General features: G+C 38.4%; 2 long non-coding RNA genes across 2 annotated transcripts; both read left to right on the top strand.

Annotated features, from left to right (window-relative positions):
- Nucleotides 1-6,405: 6,405 nt before the first annotated feature.
- On the top strand, nt 6,406-9,041 carry LOC145039083 (uncharacterized). Its single transcript, XR_013679723.1, has 3 exons — nt 6,406-7,062; nt 7,153-7,237; nt 8,906-9,041. It is a non-coding gene; the product is annotated as an uncharacterized LOC145039083 (long non-coding RNA).
- Nucleotides 9,042-12,767: 3,726 nt separating this feature from the next.
- On the top strand, nt 12,768-15,403 carry LOC145039082 (uncharacterized). Its single transcript, XR_013679722.1, has 3 exons — nt 12,768-13,425; nt 13,516-13,600; nt 15,269-15,403. It is a non-coding gene; the product is annotated as an uncharacterized LOC145039082 (long non-coding RNA).
- The last annotated feature ends 1,545 nt before the right edge of the window (nt 15,404-16,948 follow it).

The raw sequence follows: 16,948 nt of genomic DNA, 5'->3' as shown, positions 1-16,948 counted from the left end.
AATGTGACGATTTGGATGCTAAGAGTTGATCTGGGGCTTGTAAACACACGAGGTTCCTAAGTATAATGTAAAAATACACATTTGTATCTAATTAGGACTTAGATTGATTATTTGATAGGGACAATTGTTTCTAGTCGCGAAAACACCCTGATACAAGTGTTTGGAGGGACCCGGGTGACATTTAGGGACACATATAGTTAGGATAATGAATTGGGACTTCAAAGGAACACCCCTTAGGGAGTTTACGGCTGCAAGACCCATTCCCCATGAGTTTACGGCCGTAAACTCATGGTGGGGTCAATTATGGCCAAAAATGACTTCAAACACTTAGGGGAATTTTTCTAGGTTTGGTTCAAAGTCTTGGAATGGATTTTTAACATCAAAATGACACATTTATGGGAGTTTACGGCCTAGCATAGGCTCCTGGCCGTAAAATCCTTAATACTCATCAAAATGGTGTTAAATGGTGCTAAAACAAATCACATGTGATTGCTAAAATTGTTTCAAGACCTTATATGCATTTGTATGAAGTTTTGAAGGGGTTTTTGGAGTTTACAGCCAATGAGACCCCTCTCATGGCCGTAAACTCTCTTAGAGAGTGATTCCATGTGTTTTAATGCCAAAAACTTGTTTGTAAGGACTTCTAAAATTCATTCCAAGGCTTTAGGGGTGGTTTAAGGACATTTTGGCATGTCTTTATGAGTTTACGGCCAAAGGCTATGTGCTTAGGCCGTAAACTCCTATATATAATTTATTTGATGTGTTTAAGGTCTCCATATCATTTTTAGATGATTCTAGGATTTACCACAAGGTCATTGGTTGAGTTTCAAGGCATTTGGACATGTTTAAAGGCACTAAATCCCCCTTTTAGAGGAGTTTACGGCCCAAGCACATGCCTTGGCCGTAAACTCTTGTTTGTCCCCCAAACATCATGTTTAATGTGTCCAAATGCTAAAACCAATATTCTACAAGTCATATCTAAGCCTTGTTTGTGATTTGGAAGGGTTTAAGGTCATGAAAACCCCATTTACATGAGTTTACGGCCCAAGCTTATGCCTTGGCCGTAAACTCCTTCAAATGACTCAAAATCAATGTTTAAATGTTATAAGTCCTTTCCATGAAGTCATTAAGCCATATATAAAGTCCAAAATTGCTTAGGAGGGGTTTTAGGGCTTAAAAACCCATGTTATATGAGTTTACGGCCCATGAAGGCTCCATGGCCGTAAACTCATGAATGTGGTCTTAATCCATGCTTTGAACTCGAATTTGAAGGCTAAGAAGGTTACAATACAAGCTAGGGAAAGTACCTTAGAGATTTGAGGCCTTAAATTTGAGTTTTGGACCCTTAAACTTGGATTCAGGAGAGAGGTTAGAGAGAGAGTAGAGAGAGAAAGAAAAAGCTTCAAATGGATGCTTAAACACGTTTATATAGGTCCTAAAACTTGGATATGGTGGAATTCTACCCGATACCGGCCTTAAACGAAGCTTTAGGTCGCACCCGATTAAGTTTCCGTCACCCGGCGGGGACATTTCTAAAACTTATGAAATAATTATTGTCACACCCCCAAACCAAGGATGGCGGAAACGTCCGGGGGTGGAGGACTTCATGTAGAGTATCACAACAATGAGTATAATAGTGCTCAAAGTAAATACAACCAATACAAATATAATTGAAAACGTTACATCAAAGCACATGTTTACATGATTCACATCAATTACATTATAATACAAAATGAACTGTTTGACGATTTATCGTCCCATCCTCAAAACGTTGTTGATTTCCTATTTTCACTGAATTCCTGAGAATACAAGTAGTTTTGAAAAGTGTCAACACAAAGGTTGGTGAGTTCATAAGAGATTTCGTTGGAAAAGTAAATCGTTTTCCTTGTAAAAGCGTTAGAATATGTATCCAGAAAACCCGATATTTTCTTTAAAATCTGCGTAATGTAGTCTTGTGACTGAAGACCAAAATGTATAAGTAACCTTTCTTATTAATAGAAAATATTATGCACTTAAATGGACATGGACGTGTTTGAATTAAATGAAATTTCTGTATGTTCTCATGTTCGTTAATACTTTATATATATGTAGTCCTAAATTAGAGGACCGAGAAATAACAAGTATTGACCATACTTAAAAGTATAAATGTGATTTCAAATGATGTGTAGTCGTAACTACCAAAACCAAAAGTTTACAGTAATATCTGTACTCATAGAGATAAAAAGGTGATTTTAAATCGACATAAAACTCGTTTAGGTTTTAAAAATAAAATCCCGTAAACTTATGGATTGTTATATCCCTATGTGAGTCGCTATAATCATACTATGACTATGTGAACCTGCCACGACGTTCTCAATGTCGCGAAAAATAAAATGACATTTGTCACCCGTAGACCTGCAGGTCCAACTGTAGCTAGCAGCAAGGTGTGGGGTGTCAAACCCAATATAGATCTATATACAAGTATCACGTTCTCCCTCAAGGAGATTCTGATTATAACTACCAGGAATTATATCCCGCACTCGGACGTACGGGGAGAGAGAGAGAGAGAGTCTCACAATATAGGTTAACAAGTTTACGTGAAATGTGTGTGAATATAAATCTTTCTTGTATGAATGTACCCTTCTTGTACGAGTGCGTTGAGTGATGTATCATAAACTATACCTATTATAGTTTATCTAAAATGTATGTAATATGTATGAACTCTTTTATGGGAATGTATTAGTGTTATTAATTTTTCAAACTATAGATTAACAAATTTACATGAAATGTGTGTGAATATAAAAACTTGTGATAAACCATGTCTAGGTTCATAATATACACTATAAAAACGTGGTCTATGTATCCATTCAAAATCAATCAAGTTTTGAATACACTTTGTGAGTTTTTAACTCCTTTTCATCCTTTGTGAACTTTTGAACTTATCAGGTTTTCATAGCTTGTGGCGTTCAAAGTTATCAATCAATTTGGTGGGTTGGTTGTGGCGTTTTATACCAAGCTTCTTGTATCTTAATAGACAACGGGTCGCGGTTTCCACCTTTGTTTTACTATTCTGCAACCAAAAGAACGATCGGGCGAAACGTGTTTAAACCTTAATTTTGGGTGAGATCACATCAAAACTCGACTTGCCACTTGGGTGGAATTCCGGGAAGAACTTCAGGGAAAACATCGGGAAAGTTGCAAACTTCAGGGATGCTTTTGAGGTCTTTAACCTCCTGTTTTTCATTAATGACATGGGCTAGGAATGCATGACATTCCTTTCGCATATATTTTTGGGCTTTGATGCTCGAGATGATACAAAGACTTGAGCTGAGTTTATCTGCAATGATAACGAGAGTTTTGCCAAATGGTAGATTAAGACGAATGGATTTTTCATAACAAAGGATATCAACACGATTGGGGCTCAGCCAATCTATACCAATGATGACATTAAAGCTTTTTATGGAAACTGGCATAAGGTCGATTGGAAAAGAATGGTCGTTTAAGGTAAGGGTATAGCCTATGAATACGTTGTTAGTACTCTCGTTCTTTCTGTTAGCCATCTCGATGGTAAATGTTTCGATTAATGGTTGGGATTTGTGATTAAGTAGATGTTTAAATGCATGACTAACAAAGTTCCTCTCCGCACCACTATAAAAGAGAATGCATGCATAAGAGTTTTCAAGGAGGAACGTACCCGAAACTACGGTGGGATCAACGATTGCTTCCTCCTGGCCCATGGCTAACACCTTCCGTGTGTTGCCAACTATTGTTTCTTTGGGATAATTCCTCTTGAAGTGTCCGCTTTCCCCACAGCCATAGCAGGCTTGACTTACTCCAACGCCAGAGGGCTGATTGGTTGGTTGGGGTGGTGTCTTAAAGAAACGATTTGGGTGCCCCTTTCTGCTACATTTGTCGCACTGCATCTCTCTACAAACTCCCAAGTGATGGAAGTTGCATTTGCCACACAAGGGCAGGTTTCCAACATAACAGTTGGGAGTTATTGGGGTAGCGGGAATGACATCAGGATGGTAGCAGCATAGACTGCAAATGTTTGTTGCTTCTTGGAGGGCTCCTGTGAAGACTTGCCCTTGAGCTTGTTCCAGAGCTTTTTCTTTTCACCACTCACTTTTGGTCGTTCGGAAACGGCTGCCACTGCATCAAGATCATCCTTGTCATCTATTTGCGCTAAACACTTGGCGCTGTCAAATGTGAGAGGTTTAGCAGCCAAAACATTTCCTTGATTGGGGGCATCAATCCCTAAATGTACCTCTCTGTTTTCTTGCTTTCCGGGATAACCAACCCTAAACATAGAAGATTCAAATCGGAGAATCTAGCTATATAAGTAGCAATATCGGAACCCTTCATCTTTAGGTTCCAGAGCTCGTGATCCAACTTCTGAATCTTGCCTCTTCGGCAGTACTCCGCAAGCATTAGTTCCTTTAAACTCTCCCAATCCATGGCATTGGCTACCGGTAGAGTTAGGGAAATGACTCGGCTATTCCATCAAGTCAGTGCTCCATCGGTGAAGGAGTAGGCAGCAAACTTCACCTTAGTTGCTTCAGGACACACACAAATCTCAAAAACTGATTCGATTTTCTCAATCCAACAGGTTAAGGAAATAACACCTCCATTGCCATCAAAGGTTTTGGGCTTTGCGTTCATGAAGTCTTTGTAGGAACACTCCTTTGGGTGCCCAAACCACCATCGAGGTTAAGCGGGTGGGTACCACTTCCTGACCCACTAGTGCCACAAGAATTGATCTACAACATCGCAGCAGCCACAACGGCTGTAACTGCTACTTGGAACATCACTGGGTCGAACTAAGGAGATAGTGGTGGCGGATCTGACGGAGGGTTGCTGTTCTTTTTGCCGAGTCTCTTTCTGGGAGGCATCTTTCTCTAAAATAATCACGAAGAAGAGGATGGTAAGTCCTCTAGATTTTAGAATCAAGCAGTATGGAACCATACATATCTTAACTTGATAGATAAAGTGTTCTACTAAGCAATATACAAGGAAAATCTACCCATACATGTAAACTATCGCTGGAAAGGAAGTAAGTAGCAACACTTGAAATGAATCTCTACACTGAGCTCAGCTCTAGATAAAATACTCCTATAATATTTTAAGTTGTATGCTCTATTCTATTGCTCCTTTGTTGTATATAGTTTGGTAAGTTTTAGACTTGTTGCAACACCATAACCATTCCTGGGCATATGTTAATCACTTCTAGACATGGTTGATCAGGCTATGTCATTCCCAGACCTGATTATACATCCCCAGGTCTACTTGTGCCGTCCAACAATCATAATACTTTTTGTGTTAGTTCTACTTGCGATACGGTTTCTGGTACGCATATATATACTTGTATACTCATTATAAAACACTTATATTTTTAAAAGTATACTTTTAGTTTAGAGCACTTTTGTGACAATCCGAAAACCTTCCGTCGTTGTAACCCGTTTCTGTCAGTTGAACCGTTACGTTCCATGTTTTCCATTAACTTTAGTTTAAATTAATTAAATTGGGACTTCTTATTTGACATCATAAGTGTCGGAACACAATGAAAACACGTGAAATCATCCCAAATATTTTGTGACAACCGTCAAATTCTGGTCAATTCAAAGTCAAATAAAGTCAACAAGTCAAACCTCTCAGCTCAACTAACCCTTGTGTACTTGGACTTACGTTCAGTATTTACTAAACAACCCACTACTCTAATAAGAAAACATGAATCGAAAAGTACGTACAACTAGATCTCTTTAACCTAAAAACTGTAGTACGTGGCGAGCCAAACTGATAAATCAATGATGCATACTCATCGGGAATGTATGATATGCGTTTTTTCTGGTGAGTATTCATATAAAATATTTATTTCCTTAATTAAAACAACAAAAGATATATTCTCATTTATATTTCCAAAAATGCGAAACTCTTCTGCAATTTCATCATTTTATGACCCCATTTGCGAAGTTGAGTATTTATTTCCAAAAAATGCGAAACTCTTCTGCAATTTCATCATTTTATGACCCCATTTGCGAAGTTGAGTATTTATTTCCAAAAAAATGCGAAACTCTTCTGCAATTTCATCATTTTATGACCCCAATTGCGAAGTTGAGTATTTATTTCCAAAAATGCGAAACTCTTCTGCAATTTCATCATTTTATGACCCCATTTGCGAAGTTGAGTATTTATTTCAAAAAAAAAAAAAAATGCGAAACTCCAGGGACAATATTTGAAATCTTCTGTTTTCTTCCCCAATTCGCATTCTACTGTGAAATACTTCGCATCCCTTCGCATTAATCACTTTCGCATCTTCATTCTTACACCCTTCGCATCCCTTCGCATTAATCACTTTCGCATCTTCATTCTTACACCCTTCGCATCCCTTCGCATTTTAACCTAATCAATCAAATGCGATTCACAAAATTTTCATTCCAGATGCGAATACAGTTTAGTTCTTGAACTCTAAACTTGCGAAATCAAAAATTCATATGCTGAACCCATATGCGAATATTAACCCAATTGACTTCAAGTTGATTCATAGATGCGAACACTCGATTGTTTTACTTTCGCAAAATGAGCATCAACAACTCCACAATCGAGTTTTTTTAAATTCTTGCAAAACAACAATTTCATAGTCCTTGACTTCGCGTTTTTCTTCACGAATCATCCCTCAATCATCAATCCAATTGCGAATCAAAACTCATATGTTCTAGCTTTATCAATTCATCGACTACACTCATACAAATGCGAACAATACTCTCAAAATCGATTGAAACTTATAGCAAAGCTAAATCCAACTTCGCATTCAAAGTAGTGTTATTGATCCGCAGTCACAAGCAACCGCCCCACACCCACTCTCTGACCAACCATGCCTCCCCACCTTACCTAGGTCACATCAACGTCTTTTCCCACTCAATTAACCCTCTTCCCGAGTTTTTGAGGACTGATTATTCATCCTCTCTCCTCATTTCCCTCATTTTGCTCTCATTTCACAAGAAGATCAAACTCTTTCCTCTCTCACTTTCTCTCTCTAGAAATTCGAGATTCAAGGGCTGATCTTGAGTTTTTCCTCCACATTTGGTAAGCATAATCCATTCTCTTTATGATTATCTCATTTATTTCCACTCAAATCATGGATATCTTAGACAAACTCTCTCATAATTGTGTTAGAGCTTCGAATCTTCAAGTGATTCTTCAAGTGTTCTTGGGTTGAACACTTTCCATCTTCAACACGTATCTACTGAAATCACTCAAGGTGAGTTCATACCCCTACATTTTCATGTTTTCTCAAGTTTTCAGGGGGGAATACAAGTTAAGACACTAAGAACATAACTAGATTTTTCTAACAGCCTTCATCAGAAAAGTTCAACTCCATTCACGGACTGTTTTGGGCATCTTAACTATTTTTGTTTTCAAAACTGTACAAGGTGCAAATAGATCAAGTTTTTAGCTTTAAAATGGCTACTTGCACATCTCCATACGATTTTTCTACAATTTATGGTGATTTTTACAAAACTGCCTATCATTTCAAACAACAATCCGGACCAGTCTGTGATTATGGACTTTTTCACCCAAGTTAGAGGTCATTATAAATTGTGATAAAAATTATGAGCAAACTAGACACATTTTGTGAACTCTCAGAATTTACGGATCTAGTTTTCGACTTCGTATGATTTTTCTATGATTTTTCCAAAACAGGGCAGAATTGCTAAATTTTGCCAACAGCATGTAAATATCATAACACTTTGTATTATGTTGAGCAAAGTGTATAATCATAAATTCTAATATTTGAATGAGTTTTCTTGCTAGTTTATCATTATAGACTGAAACTAAAACATTCATATTAAATATTATTCATTCATTTTGGAACACGCACTATTAAACTATGAAAAGAGTTCGATAAATTCACTACACTAATACTTTTCCATAAAAGAGTTCATACATAGTACATACATTTTAGATAAACTATAATAGGTATAGTTTATGATACATCACTCTACGCACTCGTACAAGAAGGGTACATTCATACAAGAAATATTTATTTTCACACACATTTCACGTAAACTTGTTATCCTATATTGTGAGTTTCTCTATCTCTCTCCCCGTACGTCCGAGTGCGGGATATAATTCCTGGTAGTTATAATCAGAATCTCCTGGAGGGAGAACGTGATACTTGTATATAGATCTATATTGGGATTGACACCCCACACCTCGCTGCTAGCTACAGTGGGATCTGCAGGTCTACGGGTGACAAATGTCATTTCATTTTTCGCGACACTGAGAACGTCGTGGCAGGTTCACATAGTCATAGTATGATTATAACGGCTCACATAGGGAACAATCCATAAGTTTACGGGATTTTATTTTTAAAAACCTAAATGAGTTTTATGTTGATTTAAAATCACCTTTTATCTCTATGGGTACAAATACAAAGTACCGGGTCTCTATACAAAAAGGAGTACAGATACAAAGTACCGGGTCTCTATACAAAGTTATTATGATATTAAACTATATTTCCTCTAGAATTGTTAGACTTCAACTATGGTCGCTGAGCGTATATGTTTGAGTCATATAAGAGTTTAGTCTTGATTGGCCTAGAATTGGTGGTGCCCGCCTCATCTCCTGTTCCTCATTGGGTTGTGGACCTGGGGCAGACCCACTATATTCAACGTTTTATCTAAGTTAAACCTTATATAACTTATATATGTTGGACGATTATAGAGGAACTCTACGGATTACTCTAGGGTTCATTAATGCATCATGCAGGATTATTTCTATTCATACTTAACTAAGAAAATATTGGATTTTCTGGAAATCAAACTAAATCGATTTTACAAGGAAAAACGGTTTCTACTTCAAACAAAACTCTTATGAACTCACCAACCTTTGTGTTGACACTCTTTAAAACTACTTGTATTCTCAGGAAGTCAGTGAAACAGGCAAACTTCATCGCTTTGAGGATGGGACGCTAAACCGTCAACAAATTTATTTTGTCATCATAATGTAATTGCTTTTGAAACATGTAAACATATACTTTGGTGTAACTTTTGCAATTATATTTATGGTGGTTGTTTTTACTTTGAGCACTATTATACACGTTGTTGTGATACTGTACATGAAGTCCTCCACCCCCAGACGTTTCCGCCATCCTTGGTTTGGGGGTGTGACAGATTGGTATCAGAGCATTGTTTATAGTGAACTAAGTATATCGAACCACATAAGATATACAAACTATGAATGCATTGGGACTAAGGTCTCTGATTTTAAGATTTCAAAACCACTATACCTTTAAGAATAAATAACTTTTGTTAAAAGTATACATGCATGCATACATACTAAGGTCAGCATCATTTTAGGACAAAACAAAAGTAAAGATTGTTGGACATCACAGGTAAGCCTGGGGATGTATGATCAGTCTTGGGAATAGCATAGCCTGATCAACTATGCTGGTCCGAGGAGTGATTAGCATATGCCCAAGAATGGTTGTGATGTGGCAACAAGTCTAAAAATTTACCAACACTACCACAATGAAATACCATAGGGGTATTTTGGCATTATTAAAATTACATATGTGAGAACTAAATAGATCTTTATCAATAGGTCAATAGTTGCTTAGTGGATACATTAAAATTTTATGTATCCAGGACGTCATAGACTTAGAATCTGTGGATCTTTGCTCTACTTCCTGTTCTCGTTGGATTGGGGATTTAGAGTTAGGGTCGCTTATTCGAAGGTCTATCCTGTCCCGAATACATATAATTAGTATGCACTAAACAATTTGTTGAAGTACCTGATAAAGATCATCGTATAATTAACTAATTAGTACGTTTGCTTAATTGTTTCTTATATCCCCATTTCTCGCGAAGATATCATGGCTGGATTTCCATCCACACGACGACCCGTACTACCCTAACCACGACAATACCAAATGGCTCGGAGAGGAGCCAGAGAATGATTACCCAACCCCTGTAGATGGCCACCAAGCTGAAGGCTATGCTGATGGTTCTGATTCCGACCCTGAAGTGGAGAACTTAACCCCGATGACTCTTGTTCCGAATCCTAACCCTTGTCCAACTTTTCAAGGCCCGACGCCTCCTTGGGTAGAGTGCTTGGAAACCTGGAGCAAAGAACAAGACCAACATATGTCGTTTAGTAGAGAACGAAGCTTCTACAACATAAACGAAGGAAGCTCAAACAGATACAATTTTTCCAATCCTGGTCCATAGAGTTGCCCGAAACGAGATTCTGGGTAGAACGACTCTCCATAGTATCGCAAAGGTTGATGCAAATGCAAGAATACATACGATCCGCACCAAGCGCCTTGAACACACTCGTGAAAAATCTAAGAGAAACCACAAAACCCACTAACTCGTGAAGTTCATTCATATGGACTTCCTTTATGAACTACATATAAGGAATTCTTAAATCGAAGAAAAATGCAGGAAAAATCAAATTCTATAACAACTGACTTGTCTTTACTAGTAGAAACTTATCATCTGATCATTTTTCCTTTTTGCAAACTCATGACAGAACAATGCCACCAAGGAAAAGACCCAGACCTTCGGGCAGCACAGCGCCACCACCTCCGACGCCACCTCCCCAGTTTGATCCTGAAATGTTCCAAGCTGCAGTGACAGCAGCCGTGGTAGCTGCAATGTCACAAATTGGCACAAATAGCAATGGTGGTGCTGGATCTGGAGCCACAAACCCTAACCACGGGGATAGTGCAGGACGCACAAGGGAATGCACTTACAAGGACTTCACAAATGGCAAACCCGATTCCTTTGATGGAAGTGGGGGTGTCCTCGCACTAATTCAATGGTTCGAGAGGACCGAAGCGATCTTTGAGATTTGCGCTTGCCCCGAAGCGAGCAAAGTCAAGTACGCGACATTCACCTTCATCGGAAGAGCTCTCACTTGGTGGAACGGCAAAGTTAAGTCGCTTACGCTTGCAGTGGCTAACTCGTTAAGTTGGGAGGACTTAAAGAAGATGATGTTGAAGGAATATTGCCCAAGAGGTGAAGTGCAAAAGCTGGAGCAAGAACTATGGAATCTCAGAATGGCAGGCTCCGACCTTACAACTTACACCAACCGATTTTGTGATCTAGCACTCCTTTGTCCCGCTATGGTCACCCCGGAAGACAAAAAGTTGGAGCGTTACCTCTGGGGATTGTCCCCCGAAATTCAAGATAGCGTGCTCGCCTCAAGACCAACTACCTTCGACAGCGCCAAGGAGTTAGCACAACAACTCATTGACCACCATGCCCGCCATGACACTATGGCAACCACCCATACCCAAGCAAGAGGAGGGAACAACGAAAGAAAGTTTTGGGACAACAAGAAAGACCAATCAACCCAAGGCCTCGCTAAGAAGCAACAGATCCTTGCTGTTCATGCTGCCACAACCCTCACCACACCAACTCCCATGAAACCATACGCAGGAACACTTCCAAAATGCAACAAGTGTAACTTCCATCACACTGGGGCTTGTCGAAAGTTGCATTGCAAAAACTGCGACAGAGAGGGGCACACTGCTCGTTTCTGTAAGGCACCAGCACGACCCATCAACCAGGTACCCGGCTCTGGAGCAAGCCCAACCTGTTACGAGTGTGGAGAAACGGGACACTTTATAAGGGAATGCCCAAGGACAAGAGATGCTGGTGGTGGCGGGAGGGTGTTTGCAATCACCGAAGGAGAAACCACTCCGGAACTGCCCGCAAATATCAGTACGTGTTCCTAACATCGACATTTAGATCCCGAATTTCTCTATATGCTAAATCTAGCATCGATTAAAGCATGCATAGTAGTAATCATGTGACATCGGGCGAGTTATTCCTTACCATAATCAAATTCTCGTACTACGAAAAGTCATCCCCATCTTTCCTCTAAATTCCTGGATCCCCATTCGAAGTGCAAATTTCGGGACGAAATTCCCTTTAACGGGGGGATGATGTGACAACCGTCAAATTCTGGTCAATTCAAAGTCAAATAAAGTCAACAAGTCAAACCTCTCAGCTCAACTAACCCTTGTGTACTTGGACTTACGTTCAGTATTTACTAAACAACCCACTACTCTAATAAGAAAACATGAATCGAAAAGTACGTACAACTAGATCTCTTTAACCTAAAAACTGTAGTACGTGGCGAGCCAAACTGATAAATCAATGATGCATACTCATCGGGAATGTATGATATGCGTTTTTTCTGGTGAGTATTCATATAAAATATTTATTTCCTTAATTAAAACAACAAAAGATATATTCTCATTTATATTTCCAAAAATGCGAAACTCTTCTGCAATTTCATCATTTTATGACCCCATTTGCGAAGTTGAGTATTTATTTCCAAAAAATGCGAAACTCTTCTGCAATTTCATCATTTTATGACCCCATTTGCGAAGTTGAGTATTTATTTCCAAAAAAATGCGAAACTCTTCTGCAATTTCATCATTTTATGACCCCAATTGCGAAGTTGAGTATTTATTTCCAAAAATGCGAAACTCTTCTGCAATTTCATCATTTTATGACCCCATTTGCGAAGTTGAGTATTTATTTCAAAAAAAAAAAAAAATGCGAAACTCCAGGGACAATATTTGAAATCTTCTGTTTTCTTCCCCAATTCGCATTCTACTGTGAAATACTTCGCATCCCTTCGCATTAATCACTTTCGCATCTTCATTCTTACACCCTTCGCATCCCTTCGCATTAATCACTTTCGCATCTTCATTCTTACACCCTTCGCATCCCTTCGCATTTTAACCTAATCAATCAAATGCGATTCACAAAATTTTCATTCCAGATGCGAATACAGTTTAGTTCTTGAACTCTAAACTTGCGAAATCAAAAATTCATATGCTGAACCCATATGCGAATATTAACCCAATTGACTTCAAGTTGATTCATAGATGCGAACACTCGATTGTTTTACTTTCGCAAAATGAGCATCAACAACTCCACAATCGAGTTTTTTTAAATTCTTGCAAAACAACAATTTCATAGTCCTTGACTTCGCGTTTTTCTTCACGAATCATCCCTCAATCATCAATCCAATTGCGAATCAAAACTCATATGTTCTAGCTTTATCAATTCATCGACTACACTCATACAAATGCGAACAATACTCTCAAAATCGATTGAAACTTATAGCAAAGCTAAATCCAACTTCGCATTCAAAGTAGTGTTATTGATCCGCAGTCACAAGCAACCGCCCCACACCCACTCTCTGACCAACCATGCCTCCCCACCTTACCTAGGTCACATCAACGTCTTTTCCCACTCAATTAACCCTCTTCCCGAGTTTTTGAGGACTGATTATTCATCCTCTCTCCTCATTTCCCTCATTTTGCTCTCATTTCACAAGAAGATCAAACTCTTTCCTCTCTCACTTTCTCTCTCTAGAAATTCGAGATTCAAGGGCTGATCTTGAGTTTTTCCTCCACATTTGGTAAGCATAATCCATTCTCTTTATGATTATCTCATTTATTTCCACTCAAATCATGGATATCTTAGACAAACTCTCTCATAATTGTGTTAGAGCTTCGAATCTTCAAGTGATTCTTCAAGTGTTCTTGGGTTGAACACTTTCCATCTTCAACACGTATCTACTGAAATCACTCAAGGTGAGTTCATACCCCTACATTTTCATGTTTTCTCAAGTTTTCAGGGGGGAATACAAGTTAAGACACTAAGAACATAACTAGATTTTTCTAACAGCCTTCATCAGAAAAGTTCAACTCCATTCACGGACTGTTTTGGGCATCTTAACTATTTTTGTTTTCAAAACTGTACAAGGTGCAAATAGATCAAGTTTTTAGCTTTAAAATGGCTACTTGCACATCTCCATACGATTTTTCTACAATTTATGGTGATTTTTACAAAACTGCCTATCATTTCAAACAACAATCCGGACCAGTCTGTGATTATGGACTTTTTCACCCAAGTTAGAGGTCATTATAAATTGTGATAAAAATTATGAGCAAACTAGACACATTTTGTGAACTCTCAGAATTTACGGATCTAGTTTTCGACTTCGTATGATTTTTCTATGATTTTTCCAAAACAGGGCAGAATTGCTAAATTTTGCCAACAGCATGTAAATATCATAACACTTTGTATTATGTTGAGCAAAGTGTATAATCATAAATTCTAATATTTGAATGAGTTTTCTTGCTAGTTTATCATTATAGACTGAAACTAAAACATTCATATTAAATATTATTCATTCATTTTGGAACACGCACTATTAAACTATGAAAAGAGTTCGATAAATTCACTACACTAATACTTTTCCATAAAAGAGTTCATACATAGTACATACATTTTAGATAAACTATAATAGGTATAGTTTATGATACATCACTCTACGCACTCGTACAAGAAGGGTACATTCATACAAGAAATATTTATTTTCACACACATTTCACGTAAACTTGTTATCCTATATTGTGAGTTTCTCTATCTCTCTCCCCGTACGTCCGAGTGCGGGATATAATTCCTGGTAGTTATAATCAGAATCTCCTGGAGGGAGAACGTGATACTTGTATATAGATCTATATTGGGATTGACACCCCACACCTCGCTGCTAGCTACAGTGGGATCTGCAGGTCTACGGGTGACAAATGTCATTTCATTTTTCGCGACACTGAGAACGTCGTGGCAGGTTCACATAGTCATAGTATGATTATAACGGCTCACATAGGGAACAATCCATAAGTTTACGGGATTTTATTTTTAAAAACCTAAATGAGTTTTATGTTGATTTAAAATCACCTTTTATCTCTATGGGTACAAATACAAAGTACCGGGTCTCTATACAAAAAGGAGTACAGATACAAAGTACCGGGTCTCTATACAAAGTTATTATGATATTAAACTATATTTCCTCTAGAATTGTTAGACTTCAACTATGGTCGCTGAGCGTATATGTTTGAGTCATATAAGAGTTTAGTCTTGATTGGCCTAGAATTGGTGGTGCCCGCCTCATCTCCTGTTCCTCATTGGGTTGTGGACCTGGGGCAGACCCACTATATTCAACGTTTTATCTAAGTTAAACCTTATATAACTTATATATGTTGGACGATTATAGAGGAACTCTACGGATTACTCTAGGGTTCATTAATGCATCATGCAGGATTATTTCTATTCATACTTAACTAAGAAAATATTGGATTTTCTGGAAATCAAACTAAATCGATTTTACAAGGAAAAACGGTTTCTACTTCAAACAAAACTCTTATGAACTCACCAACCTTTGTGTTGACACTCTTTAAAACTACTTGTATTCTCAGGAAGTCAGTGAAACAGGCAAACTTCATCGCTTTGAGGATGGGACGCTAAACCGTCAACAAATTTATTTTGTCATCATAATGTAATTGCTTTTGAAACATGTAAACATATACTTTGGTGTAACTTTTGCAATTATATTTATGGTGGTTGTTTTTACTTTGAGCACTATTATACACGTTGTTGTGATACTGTACATGAAGTCCTCCACCCCCAGACGTTTCCGCCATCCTTGGTTTGGGGGTGTGACATATTTATTTGGAAAATTTCTAGTTTCGACCACGTTGGGTTACAACAACTTAATCGGGTACGACCAAAAACCCCGTTTAACGTCAGTATCGGGTAGAATTCCACCGAGCCCCAAACTCAAACCATATATAAAGTTGAGTGGGCTTCATTTGAAGCTTTTCCACACTCTCTCTACTCTCTCTCTAAAAACTCAAAGTTTGATCCAAAATCACCTTTTTTCAAGCTCAAATTTGGTATGTAATCCTTCCTAGCTCATAGTATAACACATTTAGCTTTCAAAGTCGTGTTTAATTCTTGAAATAGGACCAAGAACATGTGTTTACGGCCCAGGAACAGCCCTACGCCGCAAACACACATAAATGGGGTTTTTGAGCCTCAAAACCCTTCCAAAGCACTTTTGGAGCTTAGATACGACTTAGGGGCTTACAATACTAGACTTGGAACACCAAAACCTTATCATTTGAGGGGTAAACAAGAGTTTACAGCCCAAGCACATGCTTGGACAGTAAACACCATTTCTTAGGCCGTAAACACCTTTTAAGGTGTTAAAGTTCCCCTTAAACACCTCCTAAGCCTTGGAATAATGTCTAGAATCATCCTCCATTGTGTTAGGGACCTTAAGCATGCAAGAAACCATCCTTTAGGGAGACTACGGCCGTAAACCCCACAAGGAACGGTTCCTGGGCTGTAAACCCCTTTGTGGTGGTCATATGGTGCCCCAACTTCCTTCCATGGCTTGTACTTTGGACTAGAAACACTTGTGCTTGACCTAGGACCACCAAAACACAATAAGAATGGGTAATTGAGAGTTTACGGCCGTAAACTCCTAGTTTACTTCTGTAAACTCCTCAAATGGTCCTTATGTTGTTCAAGTCCCCTTCCAATGTCTTAAAACTAAGCCTAGCATCACCCCACAAGAGTTATAAGACCATTAAGCATCCTAGAACACCCCATGAGTTTATGACCGTAAACTCATGGGGAGATGGTCATTGGGCCGAAAACTCCATTAGGAGTTTACTCTTGAAGAGCAAACTCCATATCTAAGCCCTACACACCCTTAGATGCTACCCAGGTCACTCCTAACACTTACAATGAAGTGGTTTCGTGCCTCGGAGTGTACTGTCTTATCTAATTAGTGGTTCAAAGTCTAATTAGATACAATTATGTATCTCTTCATATTACATAGGAACCTCGCGTGTTCTCAAGCCCCGAACTGACACTTAGCATCCAAACGACACATTTCTCGACCGGTGAGTTCATACCCCCTACGTTTTTCCATGTTTTTAATGTTTTCAGGGTGGAATACAAGCAAAAGTACAAGCAAAAATTGTACTCAAACTTACGATTTCATTTGAAATGTTTCATATTTCATATGCTTTTAACACTGGAAACTGTATTAACCAATCGTGCAACTTGCAGAGTAAACCGTCAAACTA

This window comes from Lactuca saligna, chromosome 4, assembly GCF_052625555.1.
Source record: "Lactuca saligna cultivar CGN05327 chromosome 4, ASM5262555v1, whole genome shotgun sequence".
Taxonomy (NCBI): Eukaryota; Viridiplantae; Streptophyta; class Magnoliopsida; order Asterales; family Asteraceae; genus Lactuca; species Lactuca saligna.
The sequence above is the reverse complement of the archived record's forward strand: the minus strand, read 5'-3'. Positions and strand labels throughout refer to the sequence as shown.